Consider the following 16,577-nt stretch of genomic DNA (forward strand, 5'->3'; position numbering starts at 1 on the left):
AGCAAAACTTTATTCAACTGTTGTTGTATGATATTTATAAATATTCCTTGATTGTTTCTCAACATTACTTGTAATATTTGTGTAGTAATTTTGTTTTGTGGTTAGGAATAACTTTTAGTGGTTTGACATCAAAAAGGGAAGCAATCGGTTATATTTCTTTTGATATGTATTGCTTAAATTTTGTATCTCATAAATAGCAATGAAAGAAGCAATGTCAAACATCTGAAAAAGAAGTCTTCACAGTGTTGGAATGTTGAAGCAGATACTAGTGCTGTGTCCGACACTTCACTCCGATTTCCAATAGGAGCCCCGTTTCGCTATAAAGCTTCGTCAGGGAAATGAGCGTAATTATCCAGCTTCACCAACTGTTGCGAAGTAATTACGCTCATTTCCCTGACAAAGCTTTATAGCAAAACGGGGCTCCTGTGTCGGTCATTGTGTAGCCACACAGCACTAGTAGCTGCTTCAACATTCCAACACTGTGAAGACTTCTTTTTCAGATAAGTTTGACATCATTTTTCATTGCTGTTTATGAGATAGAATATTGATTGTACTGTGAATTGCACTTTGAATATTTGCTTAGATTTTGAGCATATACAGTTCAGTAGGTTGTTTATGTGTTTCATGTTGATGCTCTGATGTTGTCACAGCTTGTAGATGTTATCTAAAGGCCCTTTGTGCAATATGACAAAATTTGAATTGCTGTTTTTCATTAATTGAATTGAATGAGTATTACTTGTCTAAATACACTAACCCCCTCTTCTAAAGGCCCTTTGTGCAATATGACAACATTTGAATTGCTGTTTTTCATTAATTGAATTGAATGAGTATTACTTGTCTAAATACACTAACCTCCTCTTCTACAAAGGCATGCGGCAACAGCCCCGAAGCCCTTTAAATCTCTATGGGCTTGGGTGCGTTACTGCGCAGCAGAGGGGGTAAAATTATAGCTATGTGCTAAATTTTGCAGAAAAGACTTAAAATAGAGCAACAGCCATAACCTTAAGAAAAGAAGGCTATAGTTACCGAGAGATTGCAGCCAAAATTGTTCAAGGTGCGTCACCGGCTGGAATACTAAAACTCTGCAAGCACTTTGAAGAGAGTAGAAATATCAAAAACAAGTCTGGAAAGGGTCGGAAAAAGGTTACAGCACCTCAGACCGATAGAAGAATAGTGAAAATGTCTCTACAGAATCAGAAATCAACCGTTGCTGACATCAATAAGTCACTGGCCAAAACAGGAGTGTCGGTGTCAGGTTGGACAGTTTGCTGAAGACTAGTAAAAGCAGGCCTGTGAGCAAGAATTTCCAGGAAAAAACCCTTCCTCAATGCAGTTCAGCGTTGTAAACATTTGAACTGGGCTAAAGAGCATGCCAACTGGAACACAGAGCTGTTTAAGAAGGTGTGGAGCAATAAGACCTAAATCTCCATATTTAGTAGTGAAGGCAGCTGCTATATTTGTCGGCGACCAGGCGAAGACTGCTTGCCAGAGTGTACTACTGCCACTATGAAGCATGCTCTAAGTGTGATCTGCATGTCCAGAGATGTGGGTCTATTGAAGGTGCTTGATGGAGTAATAAATGCTGACATATACATATGAGTCCTTCAGCCCAAGGTCCTGCTCTCAGCCAGAGACATCTTTGGTGCCAGTTGACCATTCATTTTTCAACAGGATGGTGCCCCATGCCACACAGCCAAGAAATGCCTCACCTGGTTCAAAGAAAACATGGTTGAGTTGCTGGACTGTCCAGGAAACATCCCAGATCTCAACCCCGTTGAAAATCTCTGAGCCAGATTAAAGAGAGCAGTAGTGGCAAAGCGACCGTCCAACAAACATGAGCCGATAACAGCAATAATCAATTCCCAGTTCCACATAATAACACCTATTGATTTCCAAAGACTTGTGGACAATATGCCAATAAGATGTCAGGCAGTAATCAAGGCTAAGAGATATCAAACAAACTACTAGTGAGGCTGATGAAGTCATCGGATAACTGGACAAATCATTATTAGCTTGGGTAGCTAATGAACAGCATTATTTTTGTGAAATGTGCTGATCTTAAGTGATTACAGAGTTTCTGTTATTAGTCAAAACTTAATGCATTAAATACAATTATGATGTGTTAGCTATGCTTTTTTTTAAGTGTAATGCCTAAAATGTTAGGTGTTTCCACAATTTTGGGCACTAGTCTAAAACATAGATTCTCAACACAGTCCTCAGGACACACCTAGCCAGTCAGGTTTTCAGGATATACACAATGAATATGCATGAGATAGATTTGCATGGAATGGAAGTAGCACATGCAAATTTATCTTATATATATCCATTGTGTGTATCTTGAAAACCGGATTGGCTAGGTGTGTCCTGAAGACAGGGTTGAGAACTGGTCTAAAACCTTCTTGCTTACATCAGGCTTGGAGTCGCATATTAAAGCCAGTTATGTGATGCAGGTAGAATTTCCAAATTCTGAAAATGTTATAGATTTGATTATGGGGTGAAGTCTCTCCCAATTTGGAAGTCTCTTAGATCTGCAGATGGATAACAACATCAGTTGTCTAACTCTTACTTTCTTCTCTGAATTTGTTCACAATTTGGTCTGTGTTCCTGCTGTCTGAGGTCCTGGGAGGCATTTAACCTTTCTGTTCCTTGAATTGTGATTCAAGTTGATTTGTATAATACAGTGTTTCTCAAATCGGTCCTGAAGTGCCCCCTTATCAGTCAGGGCACTTACCAGTCAGTGAGCTCCCTCCAACTCTTCCATAAACATCTGAAAACCTGGTTATTCTCAAAAATGTAACTCCTCCTCCCTCTCTGGTTATTCTAGTCCTATAAATTTTCTCTTCATTTTGCCTCTTCCCTCTACTGGAGTTCCTTTCTACCCTAACTCTTGTTAACCGTGTCGAGCTTTACGAATGTAGAGATGATGCGGTATACAAACCTAAGGTTTAGATTAGATTAGATATCCACAATGAATATACATAAACTTGATTTGCGTACACTGCCTTCATTATATGCAAATTTCTTTCATGCATATTCATTGTGGATGTCCTGAAAACCTGACTGGCAAGACCAAGTTGAGAAACACTGATCTAATAATGGAGTCTCTCAGCAGTAGCATTTTTCTCTTTTGGGCTCTTCTGACATTGCTTTAAGAAATTTCTGCTACATTGGGTGCCTCTCATCTTTAATGCTGTTATGACAGATTCTGTTCTCAGAGCATCAATGTTTCCCAAGGCAAAGAAAGCATTTTTTGAGGGGTGAGCTTTGGGAAAGTGTGTATTTCTGTGTAGCAGGTTATACTCTGCCACAGCCCACAGTAATCCATTTATTTCTGAGTTGTTTGATTGTGGGAGTAGGGGTGGTTTATCTTCATGTTGAATCCTGGGAGAGGCCCTTTTGATTGCAGCTAATTCTTCCCTCAGGTGGAGTCAACTATTTTTTTTTCCAAAACAGCCAGTTGGATTCAGAATGGGGCAAGCTCTAAAGCTTCAAATGGACTGCCTCAGGATTAAGATTCAAAAAAAACCCCAAAACTATAAATACCAATACTATGAAAAACTCTACTATAAAAAATTGGTACAACTCTCCTTTTAAACCCAAGGATGACAGTTGCACTAATATTTGAATTATTAAATAAAGAGGTTTCAATACGGGCTCAATTATCCCTACGAATGACCAGAAGCCCTAGGCAGGTATTCATAGGTGACTAGCACCAGACCCGAAGGTCTAAATAAACCCTGCCCTGTACATCATAATAACCCTTGTTTTAAAACATTTGATCAATAACATTAAATAAATATAAAGTGCAAACATGTATCCAATGTAGGAAGGAGAGAAAGATGTGTTTGAAAACTCCACAAAATTCAGTAGCAAAAAATCTTTAAAAATCAGTGAAAAAAAAAGTTACTTCTCCCCATTTTCTAATTTAAAAACTGTTCTATCTCATTATACATTGGCACCTGCTATCCGGTTCCATGCTGGTTAAAGTGGATTTCATCCTTTTGAAATATGTTGCTAGATCCCTACAAAGCCTACTCTCATTGGGGCACCTAGAACAAACAAAAAAAAGCTATCTAGGAATAGGCACATATATGTAGGTACCAAGCTCACAATTAGGAACAGCAAGGATAAATTCACCCAGATAACATGATGAATTTCTCCCAATGTTGCACAGATAACTATTTTTCCTGCACCATCATCTCATCCACGCGTTGGGATTCTGAAACTCTCCTGGCTCTGGGGTCCTGCACGTCAAATAGGGAGTATTTCTAAGAATGCTACCCTTGAGGCTAAGGAATTTCAACTCTACCCAAAAGCCTAAATGCAACTTCCAGAAACTCCTTCCCACATTTCCCAGTATAATTGGTGCCCGCATGTACTTTGGCAGGCAGCTCCTCTCCGGTATCTAAATCCTATGTCTGGTGATACGCAAGGTTCACCACTGAGATATCAGACAGGTAAGTTACTAAGTAATGTTGACATGTAGCAGCCACACAAGTATCTACATTGTCGATGACTGAATCACTAACTACAATGGCTATTCTATATATTTCCTCCTGGGCACAAGCACCTGAAGACTCATCCTTGGTATGAGAAGATACTGTACTACAAGATCACGTTCTGCAAAACAGAATTTACAGGTGATGTTCTCCTGTAGCCTGCTAGAGGAACAGTCTAAATGCTTTTCTAGCACATCTGCCTAGACCAGTTGTCTTCATTAATTTTTAAGCTGGGGCCACTTTGGATTCTAATGAGCTGAAGGAGAGTTGCTAAATATCTTCCTATGGGGAGCCATGACATTGATTCCTACAGCCCACCTTCAGACTTCATTAGGGGAGTTTTCTCAAGGATGTGATCATTTCCAAATATATTCTTTTTTTTTTTTTTGTCTATTGTGAAATGCCTTCTCATCTACTTTCCCCTTTCTGTCTTGAGCCTGGGTAGAGAATAACATGAGGACAAATTTTTCCCCGTCCCCTGCAGGAACTCAATCTCCCCGCGCTCGTTAGTTTTGTCCCTGCCCCATTCCTGTAAACTCTGCCTTAACCTGCACAAGCCTCAAACACTTATGATTTTAAAGTGTTGGAGGCTTGTGCAGATGAAGACAGAGTTTGCAGGAATGGGACAGGAAAAGAACGCGGCAGGACGGGGAAAAATTTGCCTTATGTCATTCTCTAGTAGAGAGGCAGTGAAGCAGAGAAAAGAAGGAAAAAAAAACCCAGAGGGATGCCACAAGCCCTCGGTCCAGGCATTGAAGAACACTGGCCTAGACCATTCAGGAAATACAGTGCCAGGACCATGCCAGACCAGAAGTGTTATTGTTTGCCCATTCTCCAGTTCATTTTATAATAGGATCATCAAAGGAAGGACCGTAGTCTCAAGATCTGCAGTGCTGCTTATTCAGCCTTCAAATGCACACAGCAGAGGCAAAAGCAATTTCTAAAATTATAATCAAAGCAATTTTTCAACTTACACTGTGTAAGTGAAAAGAAGCAGTGATGGAAGAAGTGAATTGGCAAAACCAGCCCAGTCAGCAATCATTTAAATAGCCTCATCTAATACTTCTAGAACAGTGAGATTAATCTCTTTTGACATGAGGGCCAAGAAAGATCCTGCTTGTAAAAATGCTCTTTTGCTGGCTTGCTTGTTTTGGGGACATACCCATAATTTAAACCTGGCTGTTCTATTCCTGACTCAGTTCATAACCTGAGGGTAATCTTTGACTCATCTCTCTCCTTCTCTTCACATATCCAACAGACTGCCCAAACCGGCTGTTTCTTTCTTTACAGTATCGCTAAAATAAGACCTTTTTTGAATGCACTGCTAAGACCCTCATCACCTCTTGCCTAGACTACTGCAACCTGGTTATTACTGGCTTTCTGCATTTCTCAACACGTGGTATGCATACCCTTGGGGGTATGCAAGCCACTTGGCCACCAGAGAATATTCCCTGCCCACCTGTCCATCGAAGCCGCATTGCTGCCACCAGGGATCTCTCCTTGCTAACCGCTGAAGCCGCTGCTGGGGATCCCTGCCCACCCCCTTGCCTCCCTACCAAAGACAACCCACAGGGCTTCCCTCTGATGTCAGAGCTGATGTTAGAGGAAAGCCTTCTGGGCAGAAGGGGGGGAGGTTCCCACTTACCTCCTTGACGCACTCGTTCCTTCTGCCATCAGCGGCTTGTTGTGGGGGACACGCAGCTGGCAGCGGCTCACACGCACTTATCTGACCCAGAAACCTCTCCAATGTCAGAGGGAAGGCTTGTGGGTCAGCCACGTGCAGCGTGTGAATTGCTGCCTGTGCGTCCCCCCCAACAAATCGTTGAAGGCAGAAGGAGTAAGTGCAGCTTGAACAAGTAAGGGGACACTATTTCTGGGACAAAGGGAGAAAGGAGGGGGGGAAGGAGCACATTGGGGCATTGGAGGGGCATGATTCTGGGACAACAGCTAGAAGGCAGGGAGGGGAAGTGGGCACAAACAACTTGGAAAGGAGGTGGCATGAACACGGGACACAGAAAGGAGAGAGGAATGGGGCACTAACTTGGGACATAGGAGGGAGAGAATAGAAAGGGATAAATGGGCATGAACGTGTGAGTGAGAGGGAAAGAGATGGTGGCACATGGGGAAAGGAAGAAAGGAAAATCGGGCAGAGAGAGAGATAGAGATGCATAGGGAAGAGAAGAATGAGAGGGAGAAATGTTGGATATGGTGGTGGAGAGGGAACAGAGGGACAGATTGAAAGGAATGCAAGGAGGAGGAATATTGGACATAGTGATGGAGGGAGAGATATGGCATGGTGCTGGAGAGGGGTGAAAGAAGGAGAAATGGGCATGGGGCTGATGAGTAGTGGTGACAAATGCACATGATCCGGGGGGTTAGAAAGAGGGAAATGTTAGACTCATGGAGGGACAGAGAGAGAGATGTTGGTTGGGGAAGGGAATGAGGCCCAGAGGAGAGGAAGCATTCAGGAGTAAGAAAGAAAGAAATAGTGGATGCACAGTCAGAAGGAAGTGCAACCAGAGACACATGAAATCACCAGCCAACAAAAGTAGAAAAATGATTTTATTTTCAATTTAGTGATTGAAATGTGTTCATTTTGAGAATTTATATCTGCTGTCTATATTTTGCACTATATTTTTCTATAGTTGTTACTAAGATGACATTGTATATTTTAAAGTCATCTGCCTTGACCTCTTTGAAAACCCCCTGAATATAAATGATTAACATTTTCTCTGCATACAGTGTACTTTTTTACATTTATTTTGTGGTTACCATTATGTATTAATAAGATTATATAGTGTGTATATGAAAAATGGATGGAGAAAATTGCATTACAATTAGTACTATTATGGGGGTGGGGTCTGGGTCTGGGCCTGGGTGGAGGTACTCGGTTGATATTTGTTAGACTTAGGGGGTGCTTGCCTTGAAGAAGTCGAGAAACACTGTGCTAAACTATCTCTTTTCCCTCCAATCTGTTCAGAACTCTGCTGCACGCCTTGTATTCTGCCAGTGTTGCTATGCCCACATTTCTCCTCTCCTCGAGTCATTTGATTGCCTCCCTATCTGTTTCCACATACATTTCAAATTCCTCTTACTGACCTACAAGTGTATTTGCTCCGCAGCTCCTCAGTATCTCTCCTCTCTCCCTACACTCCCCCCCCCCCCCGAGCACTCCGCTTATTGGGTGTCTCTCTTATCTGTACCCTTCTCCTCTAAGGCCAGCTTCAGACTCCGTCCCTTCTGCTTTGCTGCACCGTATGCCTGGAACAAACTGCCTGACTCGGTACATCAAGCTCCATCTGGCAGTATTTAAATTCAGACTCAAAGCCCACTTTCAATTCCAAACTACAGCCCACCTGCTAAGCACTAATATTTGTCTTATCATTCCCTCTGTAATTCCCTCACCTGAGCACTGTGTTATAGATGCACCTACTTGTCCAATTTGTCTGTCTTGACTAGATTGTAAGCTCTTTTGAGCAGGGACTATCTTCTTCTGTGTTTTGATGTACAGCACTGCGTATGTCAAGTAATGCTATAGAATTGATTAGTTAGTAGTAATAATTGCCGAGGAAATCCATAGAAACAATGAAGCAAAACAATCTTGCTAGGTAGACTTAAGAGAACAATATTGGCTTTGACTAAGCAGTTAAACCAATCCAAGATTGCTAAAGTAGGTTTTCTATTGGGGTTTCAACATTTTAAGCAGTCTTTAGAAAGGCTTTAAACAAAGAAAAGATATGCAGGTCTCTTAAGTGATTGTTACAATCCACTTATATTCTATTAAAATAGGAGACGGAATTTCTGGAGGAGGATAATTATGGCTAGTGGGTTTGTTATGTGACGTATAACAAATCTGCCTGCAATGCAGAATCTAACTTTGCATGCCTGTGGCCTCTGGGTTGGCTGAGCAGTCACTTAAGGGTTAATCCAAATGAAACTGGTAAACTAAAATAACTAATCCTGTGACTGCCTTGAATCTCACACCTCTTAATCTTGCAAAATGCCCCGAAGGTCCCAAGAATTAGCCTCTCTGCAGAAGTCCCACTTAGAATTTCCTAGGACACAATCTTCTGTGAAGTCACGGATAGTGTAAACTGCTTTAAGCCTTATCTGATGTTTCTTGGGAAGATAATGTCAGATGACTATGGCTTAGAAGCACTAAGAGGATTGGTGAGACCATGTGGGTCTGCACCGATCCAATTTTTTTGGCCGATTCAGAAAGAGCTATTGATGCACAAAAATGTTTGCATGCAAATGATTCATGCAGATGTTCGCCATAATCCCCGACTCTCTTATCTTATGGATTGATGTGAGAGCGACTCTCACACATGGCAGGGGAAGTCCGAATAGCTGAGAGGCAGGAGAAAACCTCCTGCCATGCTGTTTGGGTAGGAAACCTTATTTTTTCTTTAAATGGGCACAGCTGCTGTGCATGTTACACATGATGGCCATCCCTCCCCCTCACGAGACAAAAATAGAAGGAAGGATGCCCACTCCCTCTTGCCAAAGGCCCACTCTTGTGCCAGGTGCCCCCAAACATCCCCTATCCTCCTCCTTCCCCCACCAAAAAAGGAAGGAGGGATGCTAACTCCCTTTTGACACCGGAGGTCCCACAAACCCCCGTACTTTTTTTTTTTTTTAGCAAAATTGGAGTGAGAAGGAAGCTCCGTCTGTCTCGCTCATAGGCTTGCCAGTTCAAAATGGCGGATCTTTCCCTCCCCGGTGCATCATGTGATGCACGGGGAGAGGTCTAAGGCCCTGATTGGCTCAGACGCCTAAGGCTGGTTTCGCTGGGGGGGTGGGGGATGTCAGGTTTTTTTTCTTTTTTATGGGGCAGATATTGTGCATGTGTAATATGTACCGTGAAGCAAAAGTGACGAGGTTGATATAATTGGAGTACAAAGATCTTAACCGTAATACCTCAGCCCCACCACTCCACCGCTATGTAAAATCTCTAAAGCAGGAAGATATTGTGGTGCTTCATCATTGGTAATTCGGTATAAATCGCCGTGAGTGTATTCTATAGAAATATTTTATATTTTTGTTATGTTTTTTTTCAATAAATAAGCTATAAAAGTGTATGAGTGTATATACTTAACTTCTACACACAGCCGAACCTGGGAGCCTGACCCGACATGTGTTTCAAGGGTCTCCCGAGGTCGCCGCAGTCATCCGACTCGCAAGTGTCAAGTCTGTGAATATTTCACAGACTTGACACTTGCGAGTCGGATGACTGCGGCGACCTCGGGAGACCCTTGAAACAACACGTATTGTGCGAAACATGTCGGGTCAGGCTCCCAGGTTCGGCTGTGTGTAGAAGTTAAGTATATACACTCATACACTTTTATAGCTTATTTATTGAAAAAAACATAACAAAAATATAAAATATTTCTATAGAATACACTCACGGCGATTTATACCGAATTACCAATGATGAAGCACCACAATATCTTCCTGCTTTAGAGATTTTACATAGCGGTGGAGTGGTGGGGCTGAGGTATTACGGTTAAGATCTTTGTACTCCAATTATATCAACCTCGTCACTTTTGCTTCACGATACTCTATTTTGAGAGGGTTGATAATAGACTTTTGATATACACTGGTATTTGGATTAAAGCTTATTGTGTAATATGTACAGCATCTGTGCCCATTAAAAAAAAATAGGTTAGGCAAGCGACTGGTCTTGACCAGTCACTTTTTTTTGGGATCGCTAAAAGCAATCACTTTTATAGTGCATCAGGAAGCCATGTTAGAGCATCAATCGCTCTAAAAGTTTACATGGCATTTTAATATTAATCAGCTTATTTGCATGGTCGGATAGGAGAATGAGCGATCATGCAGAAAACCAGACGGTGAGCCATTTTCTGCATCGGGTTGGCAAATGCAATCGTGGCTACAGCTATTAAAACAGGTTTAGCGACGATTGCTGGCTTTAGTGCATCTGGGCCTATGAGTCAGTTGGAAGTGGCATGTATTTGCAGGTTTATTTTTTTGGGGGGGGTGGGAGGAGTCAGTATTAAAGGCTCCTCTGATTATTTTCTTTTTATTCTAAATTAATTTTTATGCTCCAGAAATTTTAAAAATTATAGAAAGGGATTTACTGGATGGGAGTTAAAGTGTTGCATTCATTGTACTAGTCAGGTGGAAAAAGAAAAACAAACAGTAATTATTTGATGCTCTCGCCTGTTTTTCCACAGCCTGCAGAGAGAGAGCAGCGCCCCTTGTAATTCTTTCCTGCAGTTATTGTGTATGGTTTGCTTTAGACATAATTAAGAGGGTTCTGGTGGCTGCCTTCATCTGGCTCAGGAATGATTTCTCCCCATAAACTTAGTAGCAAAGCATTGGGGGTCAGCACCTGAAGAGGTGTCAATATAGACAATAAGCTGAAACCATCCACCCAATGTGTGGTGGTGACTAAAAAAGCAAACAGGATGCTAGTAATTCTTAAGAAGGGAATGGTAAATAAGACCAAGAATTTTATACGTAATGCCTCTTTATCACTCCATGGTGCGTCCTCACCTTGAGTAGTGTGTTCAATAATTCTGGTTGCCATATCTCAGAAAAGATATAGTAGAATTAGAAAAGGTTTATAGAAGAGATCCAAAATGATAAAGGAGATGGAACTCCTCTCATATGTGGAAAAGCTTAAAGAGGTTAGGGCTCTTCAGTCTGGAAATGAGACGGTTGAGGGGAGATATAATTGAGGTGTATAAAATTGAGTGGTGTAGAATGGACTAGGTGCCACATGGACATTGTGGTCGGGCGTAGCCGGTTGGATGTGTCCAGAGGCCAATACCTTAAGCCACACAGACCTCGGCTGAGCGAAAGCAAGGTATGGGTAGCTGGGAAGGACTGCAATAGAGTTCAAAAATAATGGAAACACCTGGATGCCCCAAAATAAATCTTTATTTCACACCAGACTTGGTGCATTTAACTCAGTTAGTAGCAATTCAAAAATGAGTTCCAAAAATACAAGCAAACAATAGTCGCACAAAATACAAACAAAAAACCAATCCATTTGTTTCCTTTATTTGGCTTGGTACCATCCACTGGCTTCAATTTCAGCCTTTTAATGGCCTTCTCTGAGGCTTACAAGAGAAAACTGGACAGAACTCCAGTTCTCATGGAAAAAATGTTTGGAGAATGGAAAACAGTAAAACTGTCTGTTAATAAATAATGGACATCAGTATGAGCCTTGGTGATGCCGCACGAGAGATTATTTGGCTCAGGCAGATACTCATTAGTGACTAGCACTAGACCTTAAGTCTAAATAAGGACTGCCTCATACATCACATTGTCGGTATATGTGTAAATTTCAACAAACATTTTCTCCAGTGGAAATGACCATTAAATATCTCCCAAGATTGAAAAATATATAAAGTGCTGGGGTGCAAAAAAGTAGAGTGCTAAAAAAATGTGCAAAAAAAGCTTAGAAAAAGTTGTAAAGTGCAGGTGCAAACACTAGAAAACTATCAGGTAGAACCCAATCCATAAATTATGTCTTATTCCCATGAAAACCTATAAGCATGAAAAGTCCATGTAAAATTTGATCGTGCAATAAAACATCAACACTAGAAAAGGTTAATAAATATAGTTCATAGCAAAAGCAATAGTTCCATTAATTAAAGATTGTGTCTCCAAACATTTTTTCCATGAGAACTGGAGTTCTGTCAAGTTTTTTCTTGAAAACTCAGTTTTGATTTTATTGGCAGATTATTCTTTAGGGTTATAGTTGTTGAGACTTCTCTGAGGCTCCCAGGCCTACACCTGACACTCTGGGCTTTCAAACAGATTCTGCTATGACTTCTTGTAAATCTTTTCACTGGGGAAAATCCACCTTGGGGTTTTATTAACCCAAATATCCCCAAAGGTGTTGGGATCTGTACCAGCCCTGTAGATTTTGGTGATCCCACTAGATTTTGAATAGTTCCCCAGTGTACTGTGGCCAGCAGTGCCTTAAATAACCAATTTTCATGCACTGCCCCAAACAGCATAACAGAAAAACAAAACTCAGTTCTGCTTGGATTTAGGCTGTGCAGTTTTCCTGCAAGTTCCATGCAACAAAGAGCAAAAAAACACCCCTCTTTCAGCCAAAGGCTTTAAATAATACAGCCTGGTTAGTCTGGAATCATTCACCAATTTCCTCTTCATAAACTCCAAACTTTTCCTACTGTGCCTCAGCCCCACTCCATTAATTCCAGGTCAGTAGAATATGAAAAATCCTCACTCATTTCTTCCATACTCTGAGCTTCATTCATTTCTATATTATTTTCATTTATGAATGAATCCTCAACAAAATCCTCCTAATCCTGAGGTCCTACCTGCCCTTCTGGAGTATAAGGCTCTGGTGCACTTCTGTTTCTAGGCAGAAAAGATCTGGTTCCCTTCTATCTCCCTGCTGAGTTCCTCCTATGGGCTGTCTGCAATTAGGAACCCCACCCATTTCTCTCTCAGTGGCTAACTGACTGTGCTGGAGTGCAGGTGTGCCCTTAGTTCTTCTGGGTAATTCTGAGCTCAGGTGCTTGTTGAGCTGGCTCAAACCAATTCTGGATTTGCTAGGCACTGGAGCTGTTCCAATCTTGACTTTAGGCATTCTCTGTCCTTGGCCTGATGGGATTTGTAGTCCTGTTACCTTGCTTTTTACTTGCTGCTTAGAAAAAGGTAAACAGGCATGAGTAGTCTCTACCTCCTTCTGTGCACTGCTATGCAAAGACATTTTCTTTCTTGGCAGTGCCCTAGGAGGAATTATAGGTTTATCTACTGTTTTCTCCTGGGACAATTCCCTACTTTGCTCATCAGTTCTGGGGCACTGCAAGGGTTCCTTTGCCTTCACAGGGGGGGTTCCCTGTGACAATATGCATGTGTAACTCTAATTAATAATTAAAATAAAATTTTTAAATCAGTTTTTAATGGCATGGTCAAATTAAGTTAAGTGCAGATTTAGGTTAGGCTCCACAATTAGAGCACCATGTACAGAATCTGGCCCGTAGTGTACATTCTCTTCCAATAGTATGTGGTACATGAACCAGCATTCTATTAATGACAGATCCCACAGCATACACAATAATCTCCCTTTTCCAACCTAAGACCTCTTGGCCCAAGAACCCATTCTCTAGAGTTCAGGAACTCCCAAGGAAGGGGAGAAAGAAAGCAGTCAATCCCCTCCCTTACAAGGGTTTTATACTTCAGGCTAGCCACCTCCCCTTTGGAAAATTCCATTAGAATAACTCCTCCCATTGCCAATCATTGTTAGTAGAACCTGTCAAACCTCTGAAGCTACAGCTAGTAAGGGGAATGTATCATCCCCTAACACATTCAGTATAATCCTTACTTGCACAATCATCTGAGGCCTGTAATGTTTCTGTAATAAATGAGCTCCACCCTCCCTGCAGTTCGCTAGGAAAATCAACTGCTTTTACACCTAAGCAGCAGCAGGACCAGCCACCACTACCAAGAGCCCTTTGCCCCGATCCAGCCAGGCATGTGAGCTCCTCCCTCTGCAATCCATTGGAGAGATCAATCTACCTGCTTTTAAATATCAGCAACAGTGGGAAATCAACTGCTTTTACACCTCAGCAGCAGCGGAACTATCCGCAACTACCAAGAGCACACAGACCCGATCCAGCCAAGAGTGTGAGCTCCACCTCCCCCTGCAGTCCACTAGGAAGATCAACTGTTTTTTACACCTAAGCAGCAACAGGACCAGCCACCACTACCGAGAGCCCTTTGCCCTGATCCAGCCAAACAAGTAAGCTCTTCCCCCAGCATTCCGTTGGAAAAATCAATATGCTTGCTTTTAAATATTATCAGAAGTAGGAGATCAACTGCTTTTACACCTAAGCAGCCTATAATAGGAGCCCTTGCCCCGATCCAACCAGGCATGTGAGCTCCTCCCCCTATATCCCGTTTAAGAGATCAATCTACCTGCTTTAAATATCAGCAGCAGTAGAAAAACAACTGCTTTTACATACAAGCAGCAGCGAGACCTACCGCAACCACCAAGAGCCCACAGACCCGATCCTGCCAGGAGTGTGAACTCCTCCCCCTGCAGTCCATTGGAGAGATCAATCTGCCTGCTTTTAAATATCAGCAGCAGTGGAGATCAACTGCTTTTACACCTAAGCAGCAACGAGACCAGCCACAACCACCGAGAGCACACAGACCCGATCCTACCAAGAGTGTGAACTCTTCCCCCCATGCAATCCGCTAAGAAGATCGACAGTCGGCTCCGGGCGGCTTTCCCGCAGAGGAGAGAATCCTGCATTCACCGTGGGCCTCATCTGGGGCAGCCTCCTTGGAGCGGCTGGGGCACGGGCAGTGTGTCTGGGAGGGAATGCATGGATGGGAGAACATCGCAGGGGAGGAGACATAGGCATCCTGGGACTGTCTGCCAAGTCTCTTCCCTGAAGAAGCCCTTTCTGGAAACGTCAATCGCTCCTCCTAAACTTACTTGCTCCACTTCATCACTGACGCTGAAACCGTGGATTGAAGACAAAGTTTTATTTTATTTTTCTTTCCAGCTTATGATTTATCTTTAATCTTATCTATTGTTTTGCCTTTTGTCTTTGTTTTGTTCTATTTCTATCATTTAAATTTCTCCAGAATTCTACTGTTCAACGGCTCCCCCTTCTGCTTCTATTCCTTTCTCTCCTCTCTTCTACCTTCCAAAGTATTTAGATCAATGCTGTCTTGTTAAAATGTTTATTTTATTTTTATTTTTCCTCTAACTCTACTTTTCACTTCTCTATTACCCTCCAGGTACTTTAGTTAGATTGTGAGCCTTCGGGACAGTAAGGGAATTTTTCAAGTACCTTTCTTATTTCTAATCTTAATGTATATTTTCTGTAAACCGCTTAGAACCTAACGGATGTAGCGGTATATAAGAAATAAATTACATTACATTACATTACATAAAGGGTTTAATAATATTGGTTCCCTCCTACAGGACAACTTTGATAATTTTTTTGAATGACAATGTTTTGTCCTCAGAAAACAGTTATTTTAAATCCATTGTGAATGAAAGACACAAGGCAGACTGAGATCCCCCAGCATAAATTATTTAAAGATTTTTGGAAATGTTTATTTATGAAGGACTTTTTCTGCTAACATAAGAAATGTAATACTTTAATATTTCTTCAGTCTGGCAGTGCTTACAGCTGGAAAAAAAAATGCTCTCTAGAGAAATTGTAAATTTGTCTTGGGAGAAGCCTAGTTCATCCATTTGCATCTCATTGTGTACCTATGGTCAATGAGATGTACCTATGGTCAATAATCTCTTCTGATCAGTCTCAGATGCAAAATCTACCCACATTCTGGCATTGTGGAAGCACTAAAAATTGCTTCTACTAAGGCTAGTTTTAATTCAAAACTATTCTAAAATGCAAGAGAGAACCAAAATCCAGCAGCGGTATTTACATTACATTACATTAAGAACATAAGAATTGCCGCTGCTGGGTCAGAGCAGTGGTCCATCCTGCCCAGCAGTCCGCTCACATGGCGGCCCCCAGGTCAAAGACCAGTACTCTAAATGAGTCCAGCCTTTTTTATTCTGCCACTACTTTGCGGTTCTAGGCGGATTTCCAGAAGATTACAGGGAAACTCTTGGTTGGAATATTTGGAGTCTGGCGATGGAGTTGAGGATATTGGTCCTATGTAAACCCTGGACCTTGCAGCAACACTGGAAAAATTCACAAAACCTTTTGAGAAAACATAGGCACTGCCTTCTCTCTTCTCCCTCTGTTGCAATGATGTCAAACTGCCATCCTGGAGAGCTCATTGTCAGCATAGCTATCGCTAGCATTCAGCATTTTCAGTTGGCATTACTTATGTCAGCAAAGGCCTATGGGAAATTATATCAATCTGACTCTGGCATGTGAATGCAGATGGACCCTGAGTGTAGGTAGACTGTTTCATATAACCCAAAAAGATGGTTTTAAGTAGCCCTGATTGAATCATGATTAGCTAAAAGGTGTTAATGTCTGATTAAGAGGGTACTTAGGACAATGGGTCCAGGTGCACAGATAACTAAAGTTAATCAGAAATTATTGTCAGAGGCATATTGGAAATTACATTTGACCA

At 41.8% G+C, this 16,577-nt stretch overlaps 1 long non-coding RNA gene across 1 annotated transcript in view; it reads right to left on the reverse strand.

The window, feature by feature from the left end:
* The window catches only part of LOC117358924, a 63,599-nt gene extending 50,673 nt beyond the window's left edge, over window positions 1-12,926 (reverse strand). The window contains exon 1 of the long non-coding RNA XR_004539120.1: window positions 12,821-12,926. This is a non-coding gene — a long non-coding RNA (uncharacterized LOC117358924). The remainder of the gene's footprint in view (window positions 1-12,820) is intronic.
* Between the last annotated feature and the right edge of the window lie 3,651 nt (window positions 12,927-16,577).

This window comes from Geotrypetes seraphini, chromosome 4 (assembly GCF_902459505.1).
Source record: "Geotrypetes seraphini chromosome 4, aGeoSer1.1, whole genome shotgun sequence".
NCBI classification, from domain to species: domain Eukaryota; kingdom Metazoa; phylum Chordata; class Amphibia; order Gymnophiona; family Dermophiidae; genus Geotrypetes; species Geotrypetes seraphini.